Below are 15,927 nucleotides of genomic sequence, written 5' to 3'. Positions count from 1 at the left end.
AGGGGAGAAATCTAGGAGAGGATGGTGTCCTGGTAGCCAGTGAAACAAAATATTCATCCTGGAAATTATGAAGTTCATTTTCCAAAGTTTCTTGAATTGATGAGAATTTGAAACTTGGTATTTTAAAAAGAGCTTTAGCAAACAGGAAAGAGAATAATTTTCTATCATGAGTGATTGATTGCAGTAGCATGGGGAATGGAAAAGTTGTGAAAAGGGAATCAAGAATTTATGTAAAAGACAATTTTAAACAAAAGTATTCATTTAAAAAACAAGTACAAAATATTTAGACATTATATTTTGTCTTTGTGTCAACAGCAGCTACAGCATGCTGTAAGTGAAAGATGAAGGATTACAGTTTAATATCAAATCAGGGAAGAAGGTGAAATACTTGAATTGTTTGTAGATTTTTAATAGATTTCAAACCTTTATTGGTTTTGAATAATGTCATGTTTCAAACACAATTTTCTAAATAATCATAACAATTTTAGAATCAGAATAAACCTTATATAACATTATATAAACCTTATTTAAATGCACATATGGTTCATTTTTATGGGTAAAACTAGGACTCTGGTCTTCTGATTACCAGTACTATTTCTTATTGCAACACACTGTTCAAATGTATAGATGATTGGAAAAAAGAGCATACCAGTGATCTCTTAAATGTTTTACAAAATATTAAGTAATTAAAATTAGGGGAAATAAAGCTCATGAGGATTAAATTACAGGAAGAGTTTATAAGAGGGCAAAGAAGTAGATGTATTTCCACATGGATAAATAGGAGATTTTAGGAGAAAATGACCAAAATTGCATTTATAAGGTCATGATACTAGCTAAATGAAATAAAGACAACCATCATGTGAATAACATATAATTTTGAAGGTGAATTTTGAATATGGAGACTGATACAGATTAACATCTGATTATAATAAAAATCAGATGGGCAGGGTAACAAGGTCTTCTTCATCCAATCACAGCTTATCAGGAATAAGGGAACCTCTTGATACTTTGGTATGTGCCATTTTAGAACAATGAACTTGCTACAAAGTGAACACTTGACGCAAGAAATAGTTTAGAAACATAAATATGATTCAAGAAATTCATGCATAGTGAAAGCTATGTTGGATTATTTCAAAAAGTTAGGGATGACTAGGTTAAGTAACTTCTCTTTTTAATAACAGAATAACTGTCACATGAAAGATCTCACTATGCCATTGACAAAGATAAAATCCCGGGACGCCATGGCTTCACAGTCTAATAGTCTAGAGCTACAATGTCCAGGATAGTGTCCATTAGTCACAAGCGGCTATTAAATACTTGAAATGTGGGCAAGATTGACTTAGCAACTGAAATGTGAATTTTACTGAATTTTATTGAACTTACATTTAAAAATTTATGGGCTTCCCTGGTGGCGCACTGGTTGAGCGCCCACCTGCCGATGCAGGAGACACGGGTTCGTGCCCTGGTCCAGGAGGATCCCGCATGCCGCGGAGCGGCTGGGACCGTGAGCCGTGGCCGCTGAGCCTGCGCGTCTGGAGCCTGTGCTCCGCAATGGGAGAGGCCACAACAGTGAGAGGCCCGCGTACCGCAAAAAAAATAAAATAAAAAAAATAAAAAACACATGTGACTAATGGCTATAGTTTTTGACAGCACTAAGAACATTTCCATTATCACGGAAAGTTCTACTGACCAGAGCTGACCCATAACATTTTTATTTAATTTTACGTTTATTCCTCTTTGCTAAGAAAATCCTCTTACTAAAAAACAATATTAGCAAGATGGCTAGATATAAGCTCAAGATGCAAAAATCTATTGGATTTCTATAATCCAGGAACAAAGAGAGAGCTTAAAAATTATTTAAAATGGAAAAAAAAACTACCTAGGAATAAATCTAAATAAAAATGTGCAAGACATTTATGGAGAAAATAAAACCTTATTGAAAGATATTAAAGAAGTCTTATATAAATGGAGAGATACATCTTGTTTATGGATAGAAAAGACTCATCATAATGATGTAAATTTTCCCCAACTTAATTTATATAGTCAATACAACTACAATAAAAATACTTAATAGAGGTTTTACAGGATTGCCAATTCTGCAATTTATGTGAGTGGTCAAGAGCAGCTCAGACACACCTAAAAAATCCATTCATTCCAAAATGGTGCTGGAAAACTTAATTATTCATAAGAAAACAAAGAAATTGGGTAATACAGACAAGTCGATTGTAAGTGCATTAATGGCTTGAATATAAAAAAAAGATACACTAGAACTTTCAGTAGAAAATATACTATATCTGGGTAGCATTAAACTAGGGAAGGACATTTTAAGTAGAACAAAAAGACACTGAGCTAAAAGATAAATTTGATTTCATTAAAATTGAGAGCTGCTATTTATCACAAGACAACATTAAAAAAGTGAGAAGGCATGAAATAACTTATTTGTGTCATATATAGCTGACCAAGGATTATTTGCTTGTATTTAAAGAACAATAGAAATAAGTAAGAAAAAGATAACCAGTAGAAAAATGGACAAAAGATATTCTCTGGACTTTCACAGAATAGGAAACATAGGCAACTATTAAACAAATGAAAGGATTCTCAACCTATCGGTAATTAGGGAAATACAAATTAAAATTGTTATGGACTGAATTGTGTTCCCTAAAATTCGTATGTTGATGCCCCATCTCCCAATGTGGCTGTTTGGAGACAGGGACTTTGAAAACATAAATATGGTTAAATGAGATCATAATGGTGGGGCCCTAACTGATATGACTGGTGTCCTTGTAAGAAGAGGAAGAGATACGAGGGATGTATACACACAGAGAAAAGGCCATGTGAGGACATAGCAAGAAAGCAGCGGTCATCTGCAAGTCAAGGAAAGAGGCCTCAGGAGGACCCCAAACTGCCAACATCTTGATCCTGGACTTCCAGCCTCCACAACTATGAGAAGATAAATCTCTTGTTTTTTAAGCCACTGAATCTGACATATTTTGCTAGGACAACCTGAGCAGACTAATAACAAGGAACAAAAGACTAGACTGGCCATTCTAACTGGTGAAGCTATAGAGCAAAAGGACTGAAAATTGATTCCATAACTTTGGAAAACATTTTGACATTATTTTTTAAAGTTGACTATTTGAATTCCCTACAACTCAGCAATTCTACTCTTAGTATGTCTACTCTTTTACTTATGTTAAATCTTGCACATGTGTACCAGGAAACATTAAAATAAATGTTCATGGAAGTACTGTCCGTAATAGGCCCAAAACAACCCAAATATCATTAATAGAATAATAAACACATTTTCTTGTATTTATACAATAAAATATTATACAGTAGTACAAATGAATGAACACTAGTTAAAGCAAAGTGGATGAATCTTAGAAGCATAATGTTGAGTAAAAATAGCAAGCACAGAAGACTAAAGTATGATATCAATTTTATAAATCTCAATAATAAGCAAAATCAGATAAAAATTATGTGGATGTTGAACATAAAGCCAAGATCAGAGTGATTTCTTTGGTGAAAGCAGGAAGGTGGCATCAGGGTAGAGAACAGAGAAGACTCAGCAGTTTTGATTCTAGTTCTTAGTTTTGGTGGTGTGTTTGCAGGAGTTTTTATTATTTCTCATAACTTACATACAATTAAATATATTCTTTTTTATATTATCTAATAATATTTAAAAAATCAAAATCATTATATGCCAAAGATAACCCCTAGACATTAATTATAGAGAGTCCACTTTGAAACAACATACATAGTTACTCATAAATCTTCTGTAGTTGAAAGCTTTTAGCTATGAAATTCTTCCCCTTTCATATGAGGACTTTATGTTCCATAATGAAGGAAAATCGTTCCTACTTTGGGACAATTTGCCTTCTTTATTTAAGTGATACTAGTCCTTTGGCTGCCTAGAAATTTTAAAAACAACTCATAACTACATCTACTGCCTGCAGGAGAATAAAGGAAAAGGAGCATAGGAGGCAATCTCATACATTATTGATAAACACATACAAAGACAATATCGGTACAAAGCTATTTCTCCATATAGCAACTTTGAATTTTAATAATACATATATATATATATCAAACATTAATAAAAGAATAAAATTATCCAATATGAGTACATTTGCTCTTGTTTTGCAATTAGTTCCAGGATTCTATTTTAGATTATTACTTCATATCTGCCAGAGTTGGGTGTGTGTTTGTGTGTTTGGTTTTGTGGAAGCTGCATTGTGCTAAATTTTACATTTTTCTTGAATTAAATGGCTTTTGTTATCCCTTGGGAATACTGAAGACAGCAACAGCAGATTTCTACCTACCAGTGGAAAAGTATAAATAGCAATTTTAGTCACTAGTGATTCTGAAATTGCCCTTAACTTTGTCCTTATAAAAATGCTCCAAGAATTACATTTTGCAAATCCACAGATTTACTATCCATATTCAAGTCATTTATGTGGACAAAGAATGTAGCCAGCCTTATCAGTAACAAAGGATATTATAGCCATCAAGACATCAGCCACTGAAGCCACACCCAAAGCCGCACCCTGAGGGGATTCAGGATGGAGAAAACAGGATACTGGCCCTAGATAATTAAAGTGCATATCAAGGGAATGATTTCCATGAGACCAGATTCTTGCATCTCACCATATATAGAAAAGTGCTAAATTTATTAACTTAAGATGTCTAGTTTCTTTAATTAACAGTAATCTTTTGATGTTCCAACTACCTGTGTTTTTTTTGCAAGAACCCCTAAATACCCTGTGCCCTCCCTTACCTCTTCAGAACAGTCCCTCAGAGCTATCTGAGAGGCTGTCTCCTGACTTAAGTCCTCAGTATGTCCTCCACATAAAACATAATTCCCAACTTCTAGGTTGTGCATTGTTTTTCAGTCAACATTTAATTGTATGGCTCATGTAGGTACTATGCCTAAATGTAATGGGATGAGCTGTAAATTATTAAAACTAGATAAATTCTGTCAGCTCTACCACTAGCTGAGATCCAGGCTTTCACCTCTGGATACTTCTGTCATAGACCTTGGCAGATATGGGGTCTGTGTTGGTCTTAAAATTATTCTTAGAATTGTGGGGACTCATTCATTCTTTCAACAAATTTTTTTGCTTATATTCTATGTGTCAGTTACAGTGCTGGGTCTTGAAATACAGAAGTCAACACACGAAAATACAAGGATAAAACACATTTTCTACCATATTAACTTTTTTCATTCATTAATTCATCCCTAAGTCATTCAACACGCATCTTCTTATTGAATACTGACGAGGGGTCAAATGCTATGCTAACCACTCAGTATATAACTGCAAATGAGATGGATGGGCCCTGATTTTGATGTCACTACTATCTTTTGTCCTGCCATATAATGGGACAGCTTCATTATTCCCTTTACCCTAAGTTTTTATCACAAATTGCTAATGAAAATAAAGCTGTTAGTGGAGTTTCAACATGCATAGGTAAATGAGAACACAGAACTCCCCTTTCGCATGCCCCATTCTCCTCCTTCTAACTCCCTATGTGAACCCACTTTGTGCCAAGACCAAGAAGCTGTGCCCCAATAAGAACCAAGCTGATTTCCTTACACTGACTGGGGCTATTGCTCACTTAGAAGACTTGATGCTTAATTTTGATAAGCAACTAGAAGACCATGGAGACAACCTATAAAAATGATTTGTCTTGGGAGAAAATACTAAAAACGGTTAATGTGCTGTTCCACATGTATAACGTCCTGGGATTAAACCACAGGCACCAAGATCACCAAGTGTACTTGGCAACAATGAGCTACAAATTAAAAAAAAAGCATCATACTGTTATTGTATTCATTTTCCCCCAAGGCACTCTCTGAGAAACACCACAACCTCTAAGGGAATTGAGAACAGCTTCCTTGTGGGGTAGGTTATATAATAGATATGCATCTTTTTCCAAGCGGTTAAATCATATCCAGCTATCAGCACACCTTACTTAAGGTGATCGTAATGTATGAGATTAAATATTCCTACCTGATTGGAAACCTTCTTGTCCTCAATTCATTGGCTATACTGGAATTTTTTCTTGGGTCAGACCTTCAGACTTCTACCAGAAATCGTTCCTTTGGGGAAACCAGGCCTTCCCAGAAACTCAGGAAACTGAAATGGAGACAGCAAGAGAGAAGGAAATTATTTGGACATATAGACCTCAATTGTTTGGTTTTAAGTAAACGTCCAAGCAAACATCTTCTAAATGGTATAACAGCTTTAGGGAAATTCACGGTTTATAAGTTTGGGTACTCATAAACTGAACATATTATGATAAGAGTACAGGTTGCATTTTGTGTCTTCAACTCAAGCAAAGACTTCAAAAAAGACCCAGTTATCCTTTGTTCATTAAGACACAAAGAGAGGGCAAAAAGGGCAAGTTTCGAAGTCTTTTTCTTTATAATTTACTTCCTTTCTTCAGTCTTCAACAAGATCTTCAGGAAATTAACTTTACTAAAGTTAATTATTCATAAAATAAACATAGGAACCTGCAGAAGACTATTTCACAGAGACCTGTAATGTACAATATCCATTGCATACATGCACCATGAGCTTGTCTTTTCTAGCACTGGCATACACAAAACTCTGTGTGTGTGTGTGTGTGTATGCATGTGTGTGTGTGCACACATGTGTGTCTTTTTTTGTAATGGAGCCATAGGGAGAAAATAAATCTATTGGCTGCAATTCAGTGATGTAGAAAGATTTAAGGGTAAAGGAGAAGGTTACATCAAGTGAAACAATAAAGTCATGAGGTTGTGGTTCCATAATAATAACAATAGCAGTCTTCTGTAACCAAGGGAGCAGGCTCCTCAAATTATAGTCACACCTGTTAGACCATCTGCCCATAAATTTCACACTATCATTAATGGAAAACAAATGGCACTGTCTCTCCTTCCCTTTATGCATTGGCCATCCTCATATAAACTCTTTTTCTCTTCAAGGTCATGCTCTTTCCTATCTGTTTAAAAATATTAGGATTTAGGAGGAGTGATACGTAATGTGCCGTGCCTTGGTACTTGAACCAGTGACGGCTCTGTAAGGAGCACTGGATTGTTAGGAGGCTATCAATTGAATTCCCCTAGAAGCAGAACTTGAGGCAATAATTTGAATGCAAACTGTTCATCTGGGAGGTGCTTCTAGAAAACTCAGAAGTGGAGTGGGAATTGAGAATGGAGGCATGGAACGAAGCCAACAGAGGTGCGTTACCGAATAAATTACTCCTGCAGGGAACTGCTGCCAGTACTTCAGGGGAGTTCTGTGAAACTCTACAGAACATGTCTCAGAGTTATCCCAAGAATCGGTGAGAAACTTGAAGTACTTACCTCCCAGCCCCCTCTGTCCGTGGTTGAAAGCTACACCCAGATACATTAACTCCTGTATACTTCTGGCCTGCCCTAAGGTGGATAATTGCAGGTGGCAGCATGATTCTATCAGCATATACTGGAATGATGAGTGCTGGGGAGAGATGAGTGGAGCATTGAAACCATCTAATACAGTCGGGGCAGGAGATATTAATTATTGGCTTGAAAGTCCAAATGGATAACCTTAAATTCCTGGGTTTATGGTTTTACTTTGAGGTATTTAAGCATGATGTATGAGTAAAAATTTCCTCTGTTAAATCAAGTTTAAGGTCCTAAATCCCTAATCTTCTGGAAAACTGTGGGTATCTTTTAACAGATTTTTGAAAAGTAACATGATTAAGATTTCAAATTGACCATTCATTCATTCATTCACTCATTCAAAAAACATTTATTGAACACCTAAAGTATGTCATGGGTTAAAATAGGCACCAGTGTTACTGTTACTAAAATCATTATCGTGCCACCTAGAATTCAATGTATTGTGACACTCAAATAAGAAAATCCATAGTTACCGTAAAAGATATTACAGAGTGCTATAGGAAGACACGGTAAGACCTTAATTCATGCTGTGGACAGTAGTATATGGGCGATATCAGTAGGGTTACTTGTAGAAGGCAATTGAAATGGATATGTAACATGAAGGAAGGGTGAATTTTTGAGGAAAAGAGAAGATAAATTCATGGTTGCCAGAAAATGAATGGTTAAGGATCAGTCCAGAAAGGAGTTGCATTCATAATCAGTGTAAGAAATGCTCACTGGGGCTTACCTGGTGGCGCAGTGGTTGAGAGTCCGCCTGCCGATGCAGGGGACACGGGTTCGTGTCCCGGTCCGGGAAGATCCCACATGCTGCGGAGCGGCTAGGCCCCGTGAGCCATGGACACTGAGCCTGCGCGTCCGGAGCCTGTGCTCCGCAACGGGAGAGGCCACAACACTGAGAGGCCCGCGTACCGCAAAAAAAAAAAGAAAACAAGACGATGGAGAGGGTGGTAGAGGCCAGATCATGCATGGTCCATGTTTGTATGGTAAATGCTATGGTCTAGTCTTTGTGTTCCCCTCCACATTCATACGTTGAAATCTTAATTTCCGTAGCTGATAGTATTAGTAGGTGGGGCCTTTGGGAAGTGATTATGGTATTAGTGCTCTTATAAAAGAGACCCCACAGAGCTCCCTAAGCTCTTCTGCCATGTGAGGATACAATGAGAAGTCTTTGATTCAGAAGAGGGCCCTCATCTGACCATACTGGCACCCTATTCTTGAACTTGCAGCCTCCAGAACCGTGAGAAAAAATTCCTGTTGTTTATGAGCCACCCAACCTGCAGTATAATCTTACAGCAGCCCAAAAGGACAAAGAGAGCTTGGATGTGAGATTTTACTCCAAGAAAGATGGGAATCCATTGAAGGATTTTACCTGGTAACTTAGAAGAAAAAAAAGTTTCATAACACAATCAGGTATTTTTATAAGAAAAATTTGCTTCTTTTTCAGAAAGATCACTCTGGAAATACTGTGACTAGATTTTTGGAGAAGGGTGATGGCAGGCCCGGATATAGAAAGATGAGTTAGTAGTCCATTAATATAAGTCAAACAAGAAAGTGGATATAAAAAGTGTGAATTTGTGGCTGAGAGTTCTTTTCTTTTAGTACTTGAAAAATGTTATGTCAATGCTTCTCACTCCATAGTTTTAGACAAGAAATATGCTATCATTGGAATTGGTGTTTCTCAATAAGTGATGCATTGTTTCTGCCTGTCCACTTTCGAGATTTTTTTTTTGTCTCTACTTTTCAGAAGTTTGATTATGACGCGTCTTGGCAAGGATACCTTTGTGTTTTTCCTCTTTGGATTTGCTCAGATTCTTGAATTTGTGCTATGTCTTCTAAAAAATTGGGACCTTTTTAGTCATTATTTCTTTGAATACTTTGTCAGTCCTACTTGCTCTCTTCTTTCATTCTGGAACTTTGATGATATGAATGTTAGTGCTTTTGTTACTGTTTACAGGTTCTTGAGATCCTGTTCTTTCTCCCATCTCTACCCCTCAGTCTATTTTTCTCTGTACATTTGGGACATTGTATTGATCTCTTCTAAGTTCATGATTCTATGCTTTGTAATCTCCACTCTGCTCTTGAGCAAAGTTTTTTGATTGTTGTATTTTTCAGTTCTACTGTTCTCATTTGTTTTTATTCTTATAAGTTCTAGTTCTTTGTTTACATTTTCTATTTTTCCCATTTCTGTCAAGGAACACATAATTGCTAATTGAAGCATTTATGTGACAGCTTATTTAAAATCCTTGTCTGATAATTTCAATAGATGTTTTATCTCAGTGCTGGTGTAGGTTTATTGTCTTTTCTCATTTATTCTGTGATTTCCTGGTTCTTGGTGCCATGAGTATTTTTCAATTGTATTCTAAACATTGTGAGTTATTATATGACTCTGTATCCCATTTAATTTTATTATTACTTTTTAGAAGGAAGTCATCCTATTGGAGGTGTAGTATGAGGACTGGGGGGTTACGTACAGATTTCCATTGGGCCCTACTGTCAATACCCCAGCAAAAGTGGGCACTTACATTGTCTCACTGCAGACAGATCAAGTAGAAGTTCAGCTATCCTATTGGCCCTTCTGACACCTTCCCCCCAAAAGTGGGAACATTAATATCATTGTGTTGCCTTTTAGTAGGAGTGGAAGTTCATCTCCCCAGTAGATTTACTGACACCAGGGGAGGGGAGAAGTGAAGTGTTTGCTGTCCTTCCTCCCACTTCATTCCTTCTTGTTGATGCCGGGTGTGGGTAGAGGGTCAGCTACCTGCTGGCCCCACTGACACCAGGGTAAGAGGAAGAGAACTGCCAACTAGCCCTGCTTGTGCCATCTCATTCTGTCTTACTGCCTCAGGACGGTTATGGGGATTCAGCACCCCATTGGGTCTCACTGACACCATGTGTTGGGGGTTAGTGGGGTGCCTACTCCCTCCAACCTGTAACATCCTATTCTTATTGATGTCAGGGAGAGACGGAGGCTAGGTCCCACCACTGGACCCCACGACTGTGTGAGGGCAGCCCAGTGTTAACTAGCCTGTCAGGCACCACCTTTGAAAGTCTCTTTGCTAATGCAAAGGGGTGGAGGCTCAGCTCACCACTGCATCACACTGAAACAGCCCTGGTGGGGAATCAGAGCGCTGCCTCTTTTGGAGGGCAGGAGTGGGGTGGTGTGGAAGATCAAATCCTAGCTTGGCCCAACTGAAACCACAGGACATAGGGGATGGGTGCAATATTCCATTGGCACTTGGCTCGAGCAGTGTGTATATTATTGCCCAAAGGGTTTTCTGTCTTTGGCAACCCCTTTCCTCATACCTTGGCTAGGGGGAACAGGGTTCTTTTTTTTTTTTTTTTTGAAGCTTTTTGTCTGTTGTTCTGTTGGTGGTTATTGATTGGGGGTTCCTGTAATACCCTCTCCAGGATGTATGGGAAGCAACAGGAAACACAGGGGACTCATCACCATGTTATTCCTCAAGTCCCAAAGTCGCTAGTTAAGTCTGCCTTCTCATTTCCACCTTTCAGTGTCTTCCTATGTTTGTTTGTTGCTATGTTCAGGGTTTTAGTTTTAAGTGGAAGAACCTGGGAGAAATGGGCTACTTCATCTTCTTGGAAGCAAAGGTCTGGAGGCCTATTGATGTTACAAAGTACTGCTGACTGTAAATTAAAATTTGATGATATACACCTTGCCCTTTAAGAATTATTCTGCTAGATGATGTGGCTTCCCAAAGTAGCTACAATTTGATTTTCATACTTCTAAAAGTCAAGTGTTTTTCTGGAGTTGAAATTTAAAGATAAGCAAGAGATGAGGCTAAGATGATCTATGTGGTAACAGATTAAAGTTGGAAACATCAATATACATTCATGTTTAGCTTAATATTGCTTCGTATTGCCTTAATACACATGGTTATGTAGAGAGATACTTATAGATATGTGCATATACATGGGTAATGTACACGCATATTATCTCTTTGCTCTGTCAGCTGAGAAGACCTAGAAGCAATGACATCCGGGCAACAATTAGCACACCCCACACCCAGATCCTGCTGTCTAACACTGTTCTCCACTAAAAACACCTAGTTATCCTTGAAGAAATAGCTGATTCTAGGACTGGGGCAGTAAATATACAAGATTTATATACAAGACCATCTTATAGTGTCAGAAAGTTAGGAAGTTCCAAAAAAATATATAGAATGGGGATACCTCAGAGTGGCACACGAGCCACTGAACTGAAAAGAGTTCACAAGGGTCAGGACTAGAGCAATTTGAGGAACAAAGTAACTAACATAGAATTAGATTATAACCCAAAGTATAAAGTAAAAATCCATGAGTTCTTCTGATATAAATAAATAATTGGATACATAAATAAATGCGGGAGAATAGATAAATCTCCAGTGCAAAAGAATTCCAAATAGTTTATGTAGTACTCCATCTTAAGCATAACTCTCTATTCCTTAGTTGTGGGCTGAGCATATTGACTTCCTTCCAAAAAGTACAATATGGAAAAGGGAAACAGTAATTTTACAATGGAGAAACCTGAAAAACACTACCTCAGCCTGGTGATCAAGGTCGACCTCAGCATCCATAATGCATATTGATACTTTGTACACTTGATTTGATCTGACAAAATAACCCTTCTACTCTTGTGGTCTTCCTCCCCTAAACACATAATCCCAATATTATCATGAAAAATGCATCAAACAAATTCTAGTAGTGGGCATTCTACAAAAACCTAACTACTCAAAATTGTCAAGGTCATGCAAGGAAAATCTGAGAAGCTATCAAACCCAAGAGGAGCCTAAGGAAACATGGCAACTAAATGTAATGTGATGTTTTGGATGAAATCCTGGAATAGGAAGAGGACATTAGGTAAAAACTAAGGAACTGGACTAATGTTTGGACTATAGTAAACAATAATGTATCAATATTTGTTCATTGATTGTAACAATGTAACATACTAATATAAGTTGATCATCATAGAGGGAAATGGGTATAGTGTATATGGAAACACTTTATACTATCTTCTCAATTTTTCTGTAAAATTAAAACACTTCTAAATTATAAAGTCTATAAAAACGTTGTGTTTTCTTGTTTTATGATTATGTGCCTGTATTTCCTAATAAATATGTAAATTTGCTTTACCTTCCTTGATACTGATATTAAAGAAAATACTAAGTAACTCTGAAAGAATTTGTAACTCCAATTCAACAAGCAATAATTCTTGGTATTAACTTTTTGGAAGAACCCACTGAATAAATCAAAGCAACTTGTCTTTAAAGGCTAAGTTTCTTTTCAGTGTTTAATCTTTTATATGATTAATGCATACCACAAGCATGATTCTGTTTCAAAGGGCAGAAAACATTGATTGGAGGCAATGTCTAAAGTACAGTGAAATATTAATGCATGATGCTATAACAACTTTAATGTATTTTATGTTTTCAAAATGATGAATTGTTATTTCAGTCAGTAAAGTATTCACTTTTATACATTTCCTACCCACCTTTCCCCAGAACACCCACAAGGAAATGATACGATCATCTGGTATTAGGTTCATCAATTTAAACTGGAGTTTTTGGTAGCTGTGGTTGCCGACGGTACTGCAATGTGCGATACTTTTACAAATCCTCTCCATGGCAAAATCTGATCTTCACAAGGTAAATCACAGTAGGTGCCTAAAGCCAAATGACATATAGCTTTGTAGCTAGATTACCAAGCATTTTACTTAGAGGCACAATAGAATGTAGAAAAGGCCATTTCTCCTTCTGTCTTTTTCTGCTCAAAGGTCACTCACCATCTTACTTTTTTTCAGCCATCTCAGAAGTTTTCCATAAATTTAGACTATATAATGTCACTTAATGTGAATGTAGCTCAACATTCTGTTTTAGTACAGCTCATCTCACATTATTTTATTGGTCCTAAATATGTAAATCATCAGCAAATTTTTGTACTTAACTTTTTTTTTTTGATGTGGACCACTTTTTAAAGTCTTGATTGAATTTGTTACAATAGTGCTTCTGTTTTATGTTTTGGTTTTTTGGCTGCGAGGCATGTGGGACCATAGCTCCCCGACTGGGGATTGAACCCACACCCCCTGCATTGGAAGGCGAAGTCTTAACCACTGGACCGCCAGGGAAGTCCCTGTACTTAACTTTTAAAAATAATTAAAATAAGCTATTCAACACATTTTTCCTTAAAAAAAAAAAAGCAGTTCTTCTTAGGCTGGCCCTGGGCACATACATGACTTAGACATTTTCTCCATGGACTATTGTCTTATCTGTTCTACTGTGTCACATTTGTTCTACCTTCTCAAAAAGAAGCATTTAAAAATTCATCTACGTGTTCATGCATCGATACATTTATTAAATAAATCTATTGAACACCTACATGCGGCACAGAAGAAAAGGCAGAAAACTAATCTGGGTTGCACAGAAAGTAATGAACTCAGTTAAAATTTTTGGTGAAAACAGGTGTTACTCAATCTACTGGAAATTACATTTCATTATGGGGACTCACAGACTCAAGGAAAACCAAGACCTAAATAATAATAAAGTAATAAAAGCACTAGCCATTTACTGAGTGCCTGCTTGTACCTGACTCTGAAACTCTAAAATCATTACAGATGTTTTGAGGATTGTCTGTTATAATTGTAATCTCTATTTTACAGATGAAAATAACAAGGTTCAGAGACATTAGGTTACTTGCCTAAAGTGAAGTGGCCCAGACGCTACAGGATTGGAAATTGAACCTTAGACTTCATGATGCCAAAGTCTGTGCTTTTAATCACAATGTGTGTGTGTGTGTGTGTGTGTGTGCGCGTATATGTGTGTGTGGGGGGGGTGGGGGAGAGAGAGAGAGAGAGAGAATGTGTTTAATAGAGAACTTCTGAGAAATGGCAAGAAAACTGCCAGGTATCCATAAAACAATAATTTAGGAGCTTCTTACTATACAAGTAATTGTCAATCATATGGTTGAACTAAGGATCTCTCACTTTTGAACTAAGAAATCAAAAGCTTCCAGAACTTGAGTCTAAATTTTACACTTACATAAGGTACTTCATACAGAATGCTAAAGTATAATAACAAAAGAGCTCTGAAAATACTGGAAGCATTCATATTAGTATGATTTCATAATGTGGATAATAGAGGATTTAAGAAATTGGCAGATACAACTGCAGACTCATTTGTTATCATTTCTGTGAAGGGTAAGATAAATCAATAAAATGAGAAAAATGCAAAAAGAATGGCTAGCAATTTTAGGTAGTTTGCTTAATCTCCATACTAGGAAAGACTAAGCAAAAAAAAAAAAAATCTCGAAATTTTATTTTGAAAGCACCTACAAGTGTATATGGTCTTTTTATACCAAATAACTTGGAATTATGAACTGTCAAATAAATCTAATCTTCTCTGATGATAAAACTGCTGACTTTATTTGAAACTATGAAATGAAAAATGAGGTAATAATCAGAAATTCTTAAGAAGAGGAGTAGAAAAAACAAAATTATAAGAGTTATGTTAAAAAATATTTTGAAACAAACATTACATCCCCATTACTGGTACAGAGCTTTTAAAACCTTATTTTGCTTTTAAGTTTTAATAAATATTGATATGTTTACCTAATTACTGTCATAAGGAAGACACAATTTTAGGTCAGCTTTCTTCATTCTTTCTTTACTAAGCATTATTCTATTTTGCTCCATCATCTTGTAATTATAATATAGTAACTGTGTAATTTTCTACTAAGTGGATATAATTTCCTAAAGTCTTTTCCTACTGTTAACAATTAAAGGTGTTTCCAATTTTTTGTTATTACAAATGATATGACAATGAGCATCTTTATATAATAATTTTCTGGATTATAAATTATTTATTGGCATAAGCTTCCAGAATTAGAATTAATGTGTAAAAAGCTATTAACATTTTTATCTTGCTAGACATTGCCGAATTACTTGTCAAAAGATGGAACCAAATTATATTGCAAAAATCTTTGCCAACAGAAGACATTATATATATAATTTTTGATTTTGCTAAATTAATAAGTTGGAAACCTATGTTCCATTTCTTTGAGTTCTTTGATAACAGAGTGGTGCTGGAGGCTGGGAGGGCAGCCATGTCCATGAAGGCTCCCCAGAGTTGGAGCGGGGAAGTGGAAAAAGGTAAAAAAAATACTAATTGTATTTTCACTCGATTGTTATCTCTCACTCTTTTCTGCCTCTGTGTAACTTATATCCAGGTAGCTGGAGAAAAATCATGTGGCAGGGCAAATTGGTATTCCAATAAATTAATAATCACCAACTTCAAATGGATTTTCAAGACTGGAAATATTGCTCTGACTTATAGTAAGTTCTTTCTAATTCTCCTTAAGGACAATTTTCTTAGAAGCTTTAGCTACCCTCCTCAAATTTTCCTCCATCCTCTCTACTTCCTTCACTCAGAGCTGGTGAGGTGGTTCATAACTCATTAAGAACACAGAAGTCAGTAAATAGTCCACTGCCAAATCCGTTAATTCATTAGCATTTG

General features: G+C 36.4%; 1 long non-coding RNA gene across 1 annotated transcript in view; it reads right to left on the bottom strand.

Annotated features, from left to right (window-relative positions):
• LOC115802445 (uncharacterized) overlaps positions 1-15,927 on the bottom strand; it is a 133,984-nt gene that overhangs the window by 65,004 nt on the left and 53,053 nt on the right. Inside the window, exon 2 of the long non-coding RNA XR_016388422.1 lies at positions 6,012-6,137. This is a non-coding gene — a long non-coding RNA (uncharacterized LOC115802445). The remainder of the gene's footprint in view (positions 1-6,011; positions 6,138-15,927) is intronic.

This window comes from Delphinapterus leucas, chromosome 17 (assembly GCF_059928025.1).
Source record: "Delphinapterus leucas isolate spDelLeu-1000000601 "Yukka" chromosome 17, BTC_Dleu_Yukka2, whole genome shotgun sequence".
Taxonomy (NCBI): domain Eukaryota; kingdom Metazoa; phylum Chordata; class Mammalia; order Artiodactyla; family Monodontidae; genus Delphinapterus; species Delphinapterus leucas.
Note: the sequence above shows the minus strand (reverse complement) of the source record. Positions and strands in the feature narration are given on the sequence as shown.